Below are 14,549 nucleotides of genomic sequence, written 5' to 3'. Positions count from 1 at the left end.
CATGTGTTGGCCCAAATGTTCTGCATACACTATTTCATCACATTCAGTTTCTGGGAGGTAGGTGATTTCGTTGTTTCTATTTTGCGGATGCAGCACTGCCACCTAGAAAGGTTAAGGTATGTGGCCCCAGCCCTGCAGCCAGGGAGAGACTGGGCCAACCAGGGCTCTAGGTTCAAACTGCCATTTGTGCCACTCAGGCAGGGAGCCTGCGGGGTGAGTTTCCTTTCTTCTGGTTTCTCTGGTGCCCTTGCCACAGACAGGCCCAGCTGTGTCCTCCTAGTCATGACTTCCTCTAAAGTTCTCTAAGGAAGTCTTGGTGCTGTCTCCTCCCAGCACTACCCAGAATCACTGGTTTCTGGGTTGACCATCTGGGTAGCACAGTTAAAGGGACATGGCCTCTGGCTCAAGTTGCTTCTTTTGTCTAGGAGGGAAGAAAACAGCTACCGCCCAGTAGGTTGGATTCAGGGAGCCAGGGATGGAGGCTGGGGAGAGAGCTGTGTGGTACAGAGCAATCCAATGGTAGCCACCCACATATGGGCCAGCTGTTGATGTAGTTAGGCTGGAGAAATACCATAATGGTTATACAAAAGACTTTCAGCCAGAGCTGAACATTTCTTTGGTCTCTCTGTATCTCTCTCTTATTAAAATGAAATACTGGGGCCCGGGTGGTAGTGCAGCAGGTTAAGCACATATGGCGCAATGCTCAAGGACTGTTGTAAGGATCCTGGTTCGAGCCCCCGGATCCCCACCTGCAGGGGGGTCGCTTCACAAGTGGTGAAGCATGTCTGCAGGTGTCTATCTTTCTCTCCCCCTCTCTGTCTTCCCTTCCTCTGTCCTATCCAACAACAATGACAGTAATAACAATAATAATAACAACAATGATAACACAGGCTACAAAAGGGAAAAAATAGCCCCTAGGAGCAGTGGATTTGTGGTGCAGGCACTGAACCCCAGTGATAACCCTGGAGACAAAAATAAATGAAGAAAAAAAAAAGATAGACATGGGAGATAGTTCACTGGTTATGGGAGATAGTTCAATGGTTATGCAAACCTCATGCCTGAGGTTCTGAGGGTCAATTCTCCACACTACCATAAGCCAGAGGTGAATAGTGCTCTGGAAAAAAAAATAAACAAAACAAACAAATAGAAAACAACAATTTGAGAGTCTCTGTCATCCTAGGCGGGAAAAATCAAGTGGCTGAGAATTCCTGGGGCCAGAGAATGCCGCCTAGCGGAAGTGAGGCTGCGGTGGGAGGGGACCTGAACACTGAGGAACAGAAATAAATTGCAAGTGGGAGCAGCCACAGGAGGCCCCAGTAAGAAATGTAACCCCTATCCCCAAAGTGTTTTTTATTGTTGTTGTAGTTATTATTGCTGTAGTTATTGATGTCATCATTGTTAGATAGGATAGAGAGAAATGGAGAGAGGAGGGGAAGACAGGGAGGGGGAGACAAAGATAGACACCTGCAGACCTGCTTCAGTGCTTGTGAAGTGACTCCCCTGCAGGTGGGGAGCTGGGGACTTGAACCCAGAGCATTATGCTTTTATTTTTTTTTAATTTGCTTTTTTTCCCCTTTTGTTGACCTTGTTCTTTTTAAATTATTGTTGTAGTTATTATTGTTGTGGTTACTGATGTCATTGTTGTTGGATAGGACAGAGAGAAATGGAGAGAGGAGGGGAAGACAGAGGGGGAGAGAAAGATAGACACCTGCAGACCTGCTTCACGGCTTGTGAAGTGACTCCTCTGTAGGTGGGGAGCCGGGGGCTCAAACCGGAATCCTTACAGTGGTCCTTGCACTTGACACCACATGTGCTTAACCCACTTCTCTACTGCCTGACCCCCAAAAGTTTTTTTTTATACTTTATTTTTATTTTTTTTTTTAGTGAGATAGAAAGATAGAGGTTAGGCTAGAGCACTGCTCAACTCTGGCTTATGGTGGTGTTGGGGATTGAACCTGGGACCTCAGAATCTCAAGTCTAAGAGTCTTTTGCATAACTACTATGCTGTCTCCCCAGCCTGCCCCAAAAGTGTTTTTCTTTTTTGAGGGGTAGGGAGTGAGGAGGTAGCATAATGGTAGCACATCGGACTTGCTTGCCAAGGACCTCAGAAATCCTGCTTCTGAGGAATACCAAAGGAGACCACCCGGGACTGAAACAAGACAGGACTAGAATGACCACAGGAACCCAGTAAATCACCGGTGAGTACAAACACGTGTGGCTGGTGACAGAGAGGAGCCTAAGGAGAGATTAAGTGACTGCCAACAGTTCAGCGGTTTATCAGTTGAGATACCACCTCCAGTCTGCTCCACCAACAAGGGGACAGCTTAAGGGAGGAAAGGACTCCCCAGAGACTCACCAAGTGCAACTCTGAGTCTCCATTGCTACTGCCCTCAGAATCTGGAGCTGCAACAGGGAGGGACACCAGGGGACAGAGATCTAACCAGGAAACTCAGGAGAAGACCTATACCTCGGTGGCATAGCTGAGGGGCTATGAAAGTCTCTTTGCATAACCACTGGATTATCTCTGCCACACCCTGCTTTATCTCTTGGTCAGGAGTCAGTGATTAAGGTAAAAAGCCTACTGATAGTTTAAAAGCCCTCAGGCTCCCATAGCCTACAGGGAAGGAAAAAAAAAAAAGAAAGAGGCTTTTAAACCACTGAGCTCCAACTCAGGGATTGCAACAACTGTTAACTTCCACCACTGTGAACCCTTTAATTAACTTAGTTAGACACAAGTCAATCCAGGCAATAGTGATCAATAATTTGAAAAGTACTGATAAAGGGAACTCATATCATAATATATAAAATGGTTAAAACAACAAGAAGAAATATTGGAGACTCGAACCAGGACAAGAGTCCAGCTAAAAGTCCTCCAGAGGGTGAAGCACAAAATAACGAGTTCAACATCCAAACATTAGCTAAGGAAATAATAACAGGAGTGAGTAAAGAATTTGAAAAAATTGTAATCAGACATGCAGGAACAACAAATGAGAATATGGAAGAAAATTCTAATTATCTCATGGTTATTAGAGAGCTGAAAGCTGAAATCGCTGAGCTAAGAAGGCAACTAGCTGAACAAGCTAAAACAGTATCAGAGCAGGGCAACAAAATAGATGAACTCCAGAAAACAGTAGAGGGCAGAGAGAATAGAATCTATGAGGCTGAAAACAGAATTAGCAAGATTGAGGATGAATTAGAGACAACTAAAAAAGAAGTAAGAGATCTCAAAAAGAGATTAAGAGATGCTGAAAACAACAACAGAGTCCTATGGGATGACTTCAAAAGAAACAATATACGCATTATTGGCATAGCAGAGGAAGAAAGAGAAGGAGAGGAAGAGAGCATTCTCCAGGCCATAGTAGCGGAAAACTTCTCTAGTCTAGACAACATCAAAGACATAAAGATTCAAGAAGCCCAGAGGGTCCCAAACAGAATTAACACAGACCTAAAGACACCAAGACATATCATACTTAGAATGGAAAGGAATAAGGATAAAGAAAGGATCCTCAAGGCTGCAAGAGAAAAACAAAGAGTCACCTACAAAGGAAAACACGTAAGATTAGCAGCAGACTTCTCCATACAAACACTACAGGCCAGAAGAGAATGGCAAGATATCTATCGAGTGCTCAATGAGAAAGGCTTTCAGCCAAGAATACTATATCCTGCTAGACTATCATTCAGACTAGATGGAGGCATCAAAACCTTCTCAGACAAGCAACAGTTGAAGGACATGATAGACTTTAAAATAGATAAGATTAAAAAAGATAGGAATGGACACTACTTAATGCTCAGAGGATCAGTCAATCAAGAGGATTTAACAATTATTAACATCTATGCACCCAATGAGAAGCCATCTAAATACATCAAACTTCTACTGAAAGAGCTACAGCAATATATTAACAGTAACACAATCATAGTAGGGGACTTCAACACCCCACTCTCTCAACTTGACAGATCATCCAGGCAGAAAATCAATAAAGACATAAGGGAGCTAAATGGGTAGTGGTTTCTATTGCTGTGAAAAAGCTTTTTAATTATTTTAAAGTCTATCATGTCAGATATGAGAATAGCTGCTCCTGCCCTTTTTTGTGGGCCATTGGCTTGTATGATAGTTTTCCATCATTTCACTTTAAGTCTGTGTTTGTCTTGTTGAGTTAGGTGGGTTTCCTGTAGACAGCATAATGTTGGGTTGTGTTTTCTGATCCATCTTCCTACTCTGTGTCTTTTAATAGGTGAATTCAGGCCATTGACATTTATTGATATCAAAGATTGAAGATATTTTAACGCCATTCTTGGAGAATTTTAGAGTGTTTTGATAGATGTCCTATTTGTGGTGGTCTGGTTGTTTATAGGAGACCTTTCAGAACTTCTTTCAGGGCAGGCTTGGTGATGGTTGATTCCTTCAACTGTTGCTTGTCTGAGAAGGTTTTGATGCCTCCATCTAGTCTGAATGACAGTCTAGCAGGATATAGTATTCTTGGCTGAAAGCCTTTCTCATTGAGCACTCGATAGATATCTTGCCATTCTCTTCTGGCCTGTAGTGTTTGTATGGAGAAGTCTGCTGCTAATCTTATGGGTTTTCCTTTGTAGGTGACTCTTTGTTTTTCTCTTGCAGCCTTGAGGATCCTTTCTTTATCCTTATTCCTTTCCATTCTAAGTATGATATGTCTTGGTGTCTTTAGATCTGGGTTAATTCTGTTTGGGACCCTCTGGGCTTCTTGAATTTTTATGTCTTTGATGTTGTCTAGACTAGAGAAGTTTTCCGCTACTATGGCCTGGAGAATACTTCCTTCCTCTCCTTCTCTTTCTTCCACTGGTATGCCAATAATGCGTATATTGTTTCTTTTGAAGTCATCCCATAGGACTCTGTTGTTGTTTTCAGCATCTCTTAATCTCTTTTTGAGATCTCTTACTTCTTTTTTAGTTGTCTCTAATTCATCCTCAATCTTGCTAATTCTGTTTTCAGCCTCATAGATTCTATTCTCTCTGCCCTCTACTGCTTTCTGGAGTTCATCTATTTTGTTGCCCTGCTCTGATACTGTTTTAGCTTGTTCATCTAGTTGCATTCTTAGCTCAGCGATTTCAGCTTTCAGCTCTCTAATAACCATGAGATAATTAGAATTTTCTTCCATATTCTCATTTGTTGTTCCTGCATGTCTGATTACAATTTTTTCAAATTCTTTACTCACTCCTGTTATTATTTCCTTAGCTAATGTTTGGATGTTGAACTCGTTATTTTGTGCTTCACCCTCTGGAGGACTTTTAGCTGGACTCTTGTCCTGGTTCGAGTCTCCAATATTTCTTCTTGTTGTTTTAACCATTTTATATATTATGATATGAGTTCCCTTTATCAGTACTTTTCAAATTATTGATCACTATTGCCTGGATTGACTTGTGTCTAACTAAGTTAATTAAAGGGTTCACAGTGGCAGAATTTAACAGTTGTTTCAATAGTATTTAAATCTCTGAGTTGGAGCTCAGTGGTTTTAAAGCCTCTTTCTTTTTTTTTTTCCTTCCCTGTAGGCTATGGGAGCCTGAGGGCTTTTAAACTATCAGTAGGCTTCTTAGCTTAACCACTGACTCCTGACCAAGAGATAAAGCAGGGTGTGGCAGAGATAATCCAGTGGTTATGCAAAGAGACTTTCATAGCCCCTCAGCTATGCCACCGAGGTATAGGTCTTCTCCTGAGTTTCCTGGTTAGATCTCTGTCCCCTGGTGTCCCTCCCTGTTGCAGCTCCAGATTCTGAGGGCAGTAGCAATGGAGACTCAGAGTTGCACTTGGTGAGTCTCTGGGGAGTCCTCTCCTCCTTAAGCTGTCCCCTTGTTGGTGGAGCAGACTGGAGGTGGTGTCTCAACTGATAAACCGCTGAACTGTTGGCAGTCACTTAATCTCTCCTTAGGCTCCTCTCTGTCACCAGCCACACGTGTTTGTACTCACCGGTGATTTACTGGGTTCCTGTGGTCATTCTAGTCCTGTCTTGTTTCAGTCCCGGTGGTCTTCTTTGGTATTCCTAGTTGATCCGGGAGAAGAGAGGAGAGGAGAGAAAGCGATCTGCTGCTCGTAGCTCCACCTCTGGAAGTCCCAGCCAGAATGGAAGAAGATCTTTACATGCCATACATCAGATAAGAGTTTAATAACCAACATATATAAAGAGCTTGCCAGACTCAACAACAAGACAACAAATAACCCCATCCAAAAATGGGGGGAGGACTTGGACAGAATATTCACCACAGAAGAGATCCAAAATGCCGAGAAACACATGAAAAAATGCTCCAAGTCTCTGATTGTCAAAGAAATGCAAATAAAGACAACAATGAGATACCACTTCACTCCTGTGAGAATGTCATACATCAGAAAAGGTAACAGCAGCAAATGCTGGAGAGGGTGTGGGGTCAAAGGAACCCTCCTGCACTGCTGGTGGGAATGTCATTTAGTCCAACCTCTGTGAAGAACAGTCTGGAGAACTCTCAGAAGGCTAGAAATGGACCTACCCTATGACCCTGCAATTCCTCTCCTGGGGATATATCCTAAGGAACCCAACACATGCATCCAAAAAGATCTGTGTACACATATGTTTTTGGCAGTACAACTTGTAATAGTCAAAACCTGGAAGCAACCCAGGTGTCCAACAACAGATGAGTGGCTGAGCAAGTTGTGGTATATATACACAATGGAATACTACTCAGCTGTAAAAAACGGTGACTTCACCGTTTTCAGCCGATTTTGGATGGACCTTGAAAAATTCATGTTGAGTGAAATCAGTCTGAAACAGAAGGATGAATATGGGATGATCTTACTTTCAGGCAGAAGTTGAAAAACAAGATCAGAAAAGAAAATACAAATAGAACCTGAAATGGAATTGGCATATTGCACCCAAGTAAAAGACTCTGGGATGGGTGGGTGGGAAGAATACAGGTCCATAAAGGATGATAAATGACATAGTGCGGGTTGTATAGTTAAATGGGAAACTGGGGAATGTTATGCATGTACAAACTACTGTATTTACTGTTGAATGTAAAACATTAATTCCCCAATAAAGAAATAAATTAAGAAAAAAAAAAAAAGAAATCCTGCTCCTGGCATCACCATAAGCCAGAGCTCTGAGCTCTTGCTTGCCCATAAAGATAAACATTTAAAAAAATATTACACCTGTTTTACCATGTGTGTGATCCAAGTTTGAGCCCAGCTCTCACTCCATTGAAAGAAACTTTGGCACTCTCTCTCTAAAAAATTTCATAGATGGGGCCAGTTGGTGACGCACCAGGTTGACTGTACATGTTACAGTGCACAAGGACGCAGGTTCGAGTCCCTGGTCCCCACCTGCAGGGGGAAAGCTTCACGAGTGGTGAAGTGCTACAGGTGTCTCTCTGTATCACCTCCTTCCCGCTCAATTTCTGGCCGTGTCTATCGAATAAATAAATAAAGATTTACTGGCAGCACATGTACCAGAATGATGCTGTGATTCTCTTTCGCCCTCTCCTTTCATCTCTCTCATTAATAAAATGTAAAAAAAATAATAAAAGAAAACCAAAGGTTTTGTGGATGAGTCTCTAACTGATTTGAATGAGGAATGCTTTGGTTTGAATTGCACTTTAGTTGCCTTTGTATTTGTTTGTTTGGTAGAGACAGAGAAATCAAGAGGGAAGGGGAAGGTGAGGGAGAGAAAAAGACTGCTCCACCACTTGCAAATTGCAAAGCTTTCCCTCTGCAGTGGAACCTTTGTATTTATATTTTAGGAGAGAGAGAGAGAGAGAGAGAGAGAGAGAGGGAGAGAGAGAGAGAGAGAGAGAGGCTGATTCACATGAGAAGGGAGAAAGAGAACCCTACTTAGGTACATGTGGTACAAGAGATAAAACCAGGAGCCTCAGACATGCAAGTCCTACACTTTAGCAGCTGAGCTATTTCCTCAGCTGCTAAACTGCATTTTATCAAGTTTGGGTGGATCTGTGGAAGATGGCTTGGCAGGCAGTGAGAGACACTTAGGAAGCTGCTGCAGCTTTTCAGAGGAGAGATACCCTGTGTACCACCTAGGCCGGTAGACAGACCTGGAGAAACATTTAGGAGGCAGAATGAGAGTACGGAAGGACCCCACAGGCTCTGTGTTAAGGAACTCACTCAGAGGCCAGGTGTTAGGTGACTGGGGCTGCTGGGATGAAGAGGGAGTGCGTCACTTGGTGCCAGGCTTGCCCCACAACCCTGCTGGCTTTGAGCTGCTGATGCTAATTGCTCCTGGGCTGTCTCTGCAGACCATCCAATTCTGCCGCAGGCCCTGCTTCCCCAGAACAACAGGGCCTGCAGCTCTCGGCCATGCTGCCTTCTCCACCACACCAGTGTGCATTCCAGAGAGGCTACTGCTGCAGCCCTCTGTGCTGAGCACAGCCAGGGCTTCCTCCCCTCAACTTGCTGAGAAACCCAGAGTAGTGAGTTACTAGAAGAGATGGGAGCCCTTTGCCTGAGCAAGTGATTCCAGCCACAGGAGGCTGTTTATAATGAGTAATGAATGTAGAGGGAAGGTTTTAAAATGCCATTCTGCAGAGTGCAAGGACTGGCATAAGGATCCTGGTTCGAGCCCCCGGCTCCCCACCTGCAGGGGAGTCACTTCAAAAGCGGTGAAGCAGGTCTGCAGTTGTCTATCTTTTTTTTTTTTTTTTTCCTCCAGGGTTATTGCTGGGCTCCTTGCCTGCACCATGAATCCACCACTCCTGGAGGCTATTCCCCCCCCCCTTTTGTTGCCATTGTTGTTGTAGCCTCATTATGGTTATTATTATTGCCATTGTTGATGTTGTTCGTTGTTGGATAGGACAGAGAGAAATGGAGAGAGGGGAAGACAGAGAGGGGGAGAGAAAGACACCTACAGACCTGCCTGTGAAGCGACTCCCTTGCAGGTGGGGAGCCGGGGCTTGAACCGGGATCCTTACGCCGGTCCTTGCGCTTTGCGCCACATGCCCTTAACCCGCTGCGCCACCGCCCAACCCCCCCCCTGCAGTTGTCTATCTTTCTCTCTCCCTCTCTGTCTTCCCCTCCTCTCTCCATTTCTCTCTGTCCTATCTAACAATGATGACATCAACAACAACAACAACAATAAAACAAGGGCAACAAAAGGGAAAAGCAAACAAACAAACAAATGATGGTGTATTGCACCAAAGTAAAGGACTCTGGGGGAGGAGAAGGGAGGCTTCCAGGTCCTGGAACATGATGGTGGAGGAGGACCTAGGCAAGGGGTGAGAGTGTTACGCAGAAAACTGAGATTTTACACATGTACCAACTACTCTACTTACTTTTGACTGTAAACCATTAATCCTCAAAAAAAAAAAAAAAAAAGTTAAAGGGGAAAGGGTTACTTGGAGCAGTGGAATTGCCATGTGCAGATTCTTTCTGTTACTGCCCTCATCGCCCACCCAGTCATGGCAACTAAAGATGGAATTAGCGCCCCACCTTCTGGCTGGCTCTGTAATGACACCCGCCACCCTTGTGAGGCAGTCTGAATCACCAAGTGGACTAGGAAAAATAGCAACATACTTTCTAAATTCATTCCTATGTCAGGGGCTACAAGCCACCCACCCCACTGTGTTCCTGCAGCTGACCCTGCTCTGAATGCTCTCCCCTCCACCACTTGAAAAGTTAAAGTTCGGGAGTTGGGTGGTAGTGCAGCAGGTTAAGCAAACGTGGTGCAAAGTGCAAGGACCAACTTAAGGATCCTGGTCCCAGCCCCCGGCTCCCCAACTGCAGGAGAGTCGCTTCACAAGTGGTGAAGCAGGTCTGCAGGTGTCTATCTTTCTCTTCCCCTCTCTGTCTTCCCCTCCTCTCTCCATTTCTCTCTGTCCTATCCAACAACGACATCAATAACAACAATAACTACAACAATTAAAAAAAAAGGGCAACAAAAGGAAATAAATATTAAAAAAAAAAACGTTAAAGTTCACACCTCCTCTAAGCTTCCCTGGCCTCCTTTCAGCCTCTTCCCTCCCAAAGACTTCTGAGGAACTTCCCCTTTTATATTCTCTCAACATTGGGAAAATACTAGAACACCTGTGTACCTTTTCTTTGAAGAGACTCACCAGAGGTCAGGAACTGGCTTATTCACTTACTGTCAGAGGATTTTTTTCTATTATTTACTTTTTTTTTTTGCCTCCAGGGTTATTGCTAGGGGCTTGCACTATGAATCCACTGCTCCTGTAGGCTATTTTTTTCCTTTTGTTGTCCTTGCTTATCATTGTTATTATTATTGTCATTGCTGTCATTGTTGGATAGGACAGAGAGAAATCGAGAGAAGACAGGGGGAGCGAAAAATAGACACCTGCAGACCTGCTTCACTGCTCACAAAGTGATCCATCTGCAGGTGGGGAGCTGAGGGATTTTTTTTTCCTGAGGGATCTTTACTGCAGTCCTTGCACATCGTGCCCTGTGCGCTTAACCCACTGTGTTAACACCCGGCCCTCTCTATTATTTATTTTTAATGTTTATTTATTGCCTTTTGCTGCCCTTGTTTTATTATTGTAGTTATTGTTGTTGTCACCCAACTCCCTCTATTATTTATTTTTTACCATACACTGCACAGCTCTGGCTTATGGTGGTGCCAGGGGATTGAACCTGGGAGATTCAGGAATGAATCTTTTTGCATAACCATTATGCTATCTCCCAGCTCTCCTGCTCATTCCTGCCCCTGCTTGGTATGTCCCCAAATAAGTCTCCCCTACTCTGGGGAAGTGTATGAGTGTGTGTGCATGTGTATGAGAGTTATCTCTGGCTTTCCCAGGGTTGATGTACAAATGTCTTTCCTAATTTTTTAAAATTTATTTATTCCCTCGTTGCCCTTGTTTATTGTTGTTGTAGTTATTATTGTTGTTATTGATGTTGTTGTTGGATAGGACAGAGAGAAATGGAGAGAGGAGGGGAAGACAGAGAGGGGAAAAGAAAGATAGACACCTGCAGACCTGCTTCACCACTTGTGAAGCGACTCTCCTGCAGGTAGAGAGCCTGGGGCTTGAACTGGGATCCTTATGCCGGTCCTTGCGCTTCGAGCCAGTGCCCGACTCCCTTCTTTCCTAATTTTTAAAGATATAGTAAGGAGATTTACGTATAAAAGAGAGGAATAGAAGCAGAATATCACTGTGGCACATGTGATGCTCAGGATTCAACTTGGAACCTCATGCTTACTTGAAAGTCTACTATTTCATCTACTATGCCACCTTGTTGGCTGCTAAAACTTTCTATTTTGGTAGTTTCCTGGTACTTTCACTCCTACAACAAAGTAGTAGGCTGGGTGGTGAAGCACTCAGTGAAGTACACATCACCATGTACAAGGACCTGGGTTCAAGCCTTTGCTCCACCTGGGGGGTGGGTGGGTGTGCTTCAAGTGGTGAAGCAGGCCTGCAGTTGTCTCTCTCTACCAGAGCACTGCTCAGCTTTGGTTTATAGTGATGTGGGGTGGAGATTGAACCTGGGACTTTGGAGCCCCAGGCATGACAGTCTCTTTGCATAACTATGCTATCTACCCCTGCCGTCTCTCTCCCTCTATATCTCCCCTCCCCTTTCAATTTCTCCATGTATGTCCTATCAAGTGTAATAGAAATAAAAAATTACCAGTAACAGTAGATTCATAGTGCTGGCACTGAGCCCCTGTGATTAATCCTAGTGGCCAAAAAATAATAATTTTCCCCTGTAGGTGGGGACCTCGGGCTTGAACCTGGATCCTTGTGCACTGCAACATGTGTGCTCAATCAGGTGCGCCACCACCTGGCTCCCAAATCTAATTTTTAAAAACATTGTATTTATTAGACACAGATAAGTTGAGGGGAGGAGGAGATGGGACGAGAGAGACACCTGTAGCTCTGCTTCACCACTTGTGAAGCTTTCCCCCTCTAAGTGGGGGCTGGGGGCTTGAACCTGGGTCCTTGTACACTGTAACATGCACTCAGCCAGGTGCACCACCACCTGGTCCCTCAAATATAGTTTTTAATGGAGTCCTTTTATTTATGTATGTATGGAAGAGATAGATAAAGACACACTGAGAGAGACCAGAGCACTGCTCAGCTCTGGCTTATGGCGGTGCTGAGGACTGAACCTCAGGCATAAGTCTTTTGCATAACCATTATGCTGTCTCCCCAGCCCAAAATATCACTCACTCCCTAGAAGCCTCCCTCACCCCAGGGTCTTACTTTCCACTAATTAAAGCTTTTAGCAACTTGGATAGCATAGTAACTGTGTGTGTTTTCCTCTCAAAGGTAGCCTACTCTCCTATCTGTCCAGTTCATACTTGCTTAATCTGTATTAGCTGAAAGACTCAAATCCTCACTGTCCTCCATGGTCTGCTTGAAAGCAAAATGAAGAAAAGGGTCCTGGGACTGGGGAGATAGTGGCAAGGCAAAAATACTTTCATGCTTGAGCTAACAAAGGTCCCAGGTTCAATCTCTAGCACCACCAGAAACCAGAGTTTAGCATTTCTCTGGTTAAACAAAGTAAATAAATAAATGTTAGGGCTGCAGAAATAACTCATTTGGAGAATGTGTCACTGCTATGTGCACAACTCAGGCTTGAAGACTGGCCCAGATCTCATGGTAGGAAGCATCATGCCATGAACTCCTTCACTCTCTCTCTACCTACTTCTATCCAAGAAAAGAAGAGATGAGAAAAGAAAAGGGAAGGAAAGAAAAGAAGAAAGGAAAGGAAAGGAAAGGAAAGGAAAGGAAAGGAAAGGAAAGGAAAGGAAAGGAAAGGAAAGGAAAAGAGAAGAAAAAGGATGAGGGATCTAGAGATGGCTTGCCCGGAGGTAAACTTTATTTACCATGCACGAGGATTTAGATTTGGGCCCCTGGCCACCATTCTGGAGTGAGGAGTGTTATTATTACTCTCCTCTGTCTTTCCTTTGATCTTACAAAAAAAAAAAATATATATGCTAAATAAATAAATTCTTCACTAGAGAAAGAAACAGGCTGGGGGTATGGATCGACCTGCCAATGTCCATGTCCAGCAGGGAAGCCCTATCTTCCACCTTCTGCATCCCAAAAAGAATTTTGGTCCATACTCCCAGAGGGGTAAATGCTAGGGGAAGTTGACCAGAGAGTTTTGAACTCCTAATTCCATCAGGACCCAGAGAGAGAAGAGGAAAAAAAAAAATCTACCTGTGAAAGCGGATAAATTAAAAAACTATTACCTTGATATTAATAAAAGTAGATTCACCCACAAAAAAAAATTTCTAAGGGAGGCTGGGCAGTGGCACACCCAGTTAAGTGCACATAGTACTACGTGTACATAGTACTAAGCACTAAGACCCACACAAGGAACCAGGTTCGAGCCCCCCCCATTCCCCACCTACAGAGGGCACACTTCTCAAGCAGTGAAGCAGGTCTGCTCTCCCTCTCTATCTCCCCCTAACCCCAATTTCTTTGTCCTATCAAATAAAACGAAAGGAAAAAATGGCCACCAGTAGTGGTGGGTTCTTAGTGCTAGCACTAAGCCCCAGTGACTGACTGGAGGCAAAAAAAAAAAAAAAAAAAAAGGTGGGAAGGAAAATTTCTAAGTTGTCCTGGCTCAAAAATCCTGATTTACATATAATGGTGACCATATTTTAGGTAAGTAGTCAGCAAACAGCTGATCTAAGATCACCTAAGGGATAGGCCAATGTCCTTCACCCTTTCTGCGAGGACTCTAGGGAAACCAATAGTCAGTCACTTAGAGAGGCCAAGACCTATGTCCCAGAGTGAGGAGGACCTGTCCCTCTGCACCACTACTGAGGGATGAAGATCATGTGTGGAACCTCCTCATGAATGAAAGCACTGATCTACCCACAGTCACCATCTAGAGGTGCATTAAAGATGAAGGGAGGGAGTCCAGTGGTAGCACAGTGGGTTAAGGGCACATGGCATGAAGCACAAGGATCCATGTAGGAATCCCGGTTTGAGCCCCCGGCTCCCCACCTGTGGGGGGTGGGGGGTCGCTTCAGACAGTGAAGCAGATCTGCAGGTGTCTTTCTTTCCCGCTCTCTGTCTTCCCCTCTCCATTTCTCTCAGTCATGTCCAACAACAACAATAAACAACAAGGGCAACAAAGCAGAAAAAATGGCCTCCAGGAGGAGTGGATTTGTAGTGTAGGCACTGAGCCCCAGCAATAACCCTGGAGGCAAAAAAAAAAACAACATTAAAGCAAAATTTGCTCTGTAATTTAAATTCTAAAGCCAAATCAAGGCAGGGCATCTCTCACTAAATTTTTTAGTATATATTCAAATGAGATACTCAGCTTTAGTGCATAGTGCCAGGTATCAAACCCAGTTTTTAAAAATTTTTTTAAATATTTATTTACTTATTCCCTTTTGTTGCCCTTGCTGTTTGTTATAATTATTATTGTTTTATTATTGTTGCTGTTGGATAGGACAGAGAGAAGTAGAGAGAGGAGGGGAAGACAGAGGGGGAGAGAAAGATAAGACACCTGCAGACCTGCTTCATCGCTTGTGAAGCGACTCCCCTGCAGGTGGGGAGCTGGGGGGCTCAAACCGGGATCCTTATGCCTGTCCTTGTGCTTTGAGCTACCTGTGCTTAACCTGTTATGTTAC

This window comes from Erinaceus europaeus, chromosome 13 (assembly GCF_950295315.1).
Source record: "Erinaceus europaeus chromosome 13, mEriEur2.1, whole genome shotgun sequence".
In the NCBI taxonomy this organism is placed as follows: Eukaryota; Metazoa; Chordata; class Mammalia; order Eulipotyphla; family Erinaceidae; genus Erinaceus; species Erinaceus europaeus.
Note: the sequence above shows the minus strand (reverse complement) of the source record.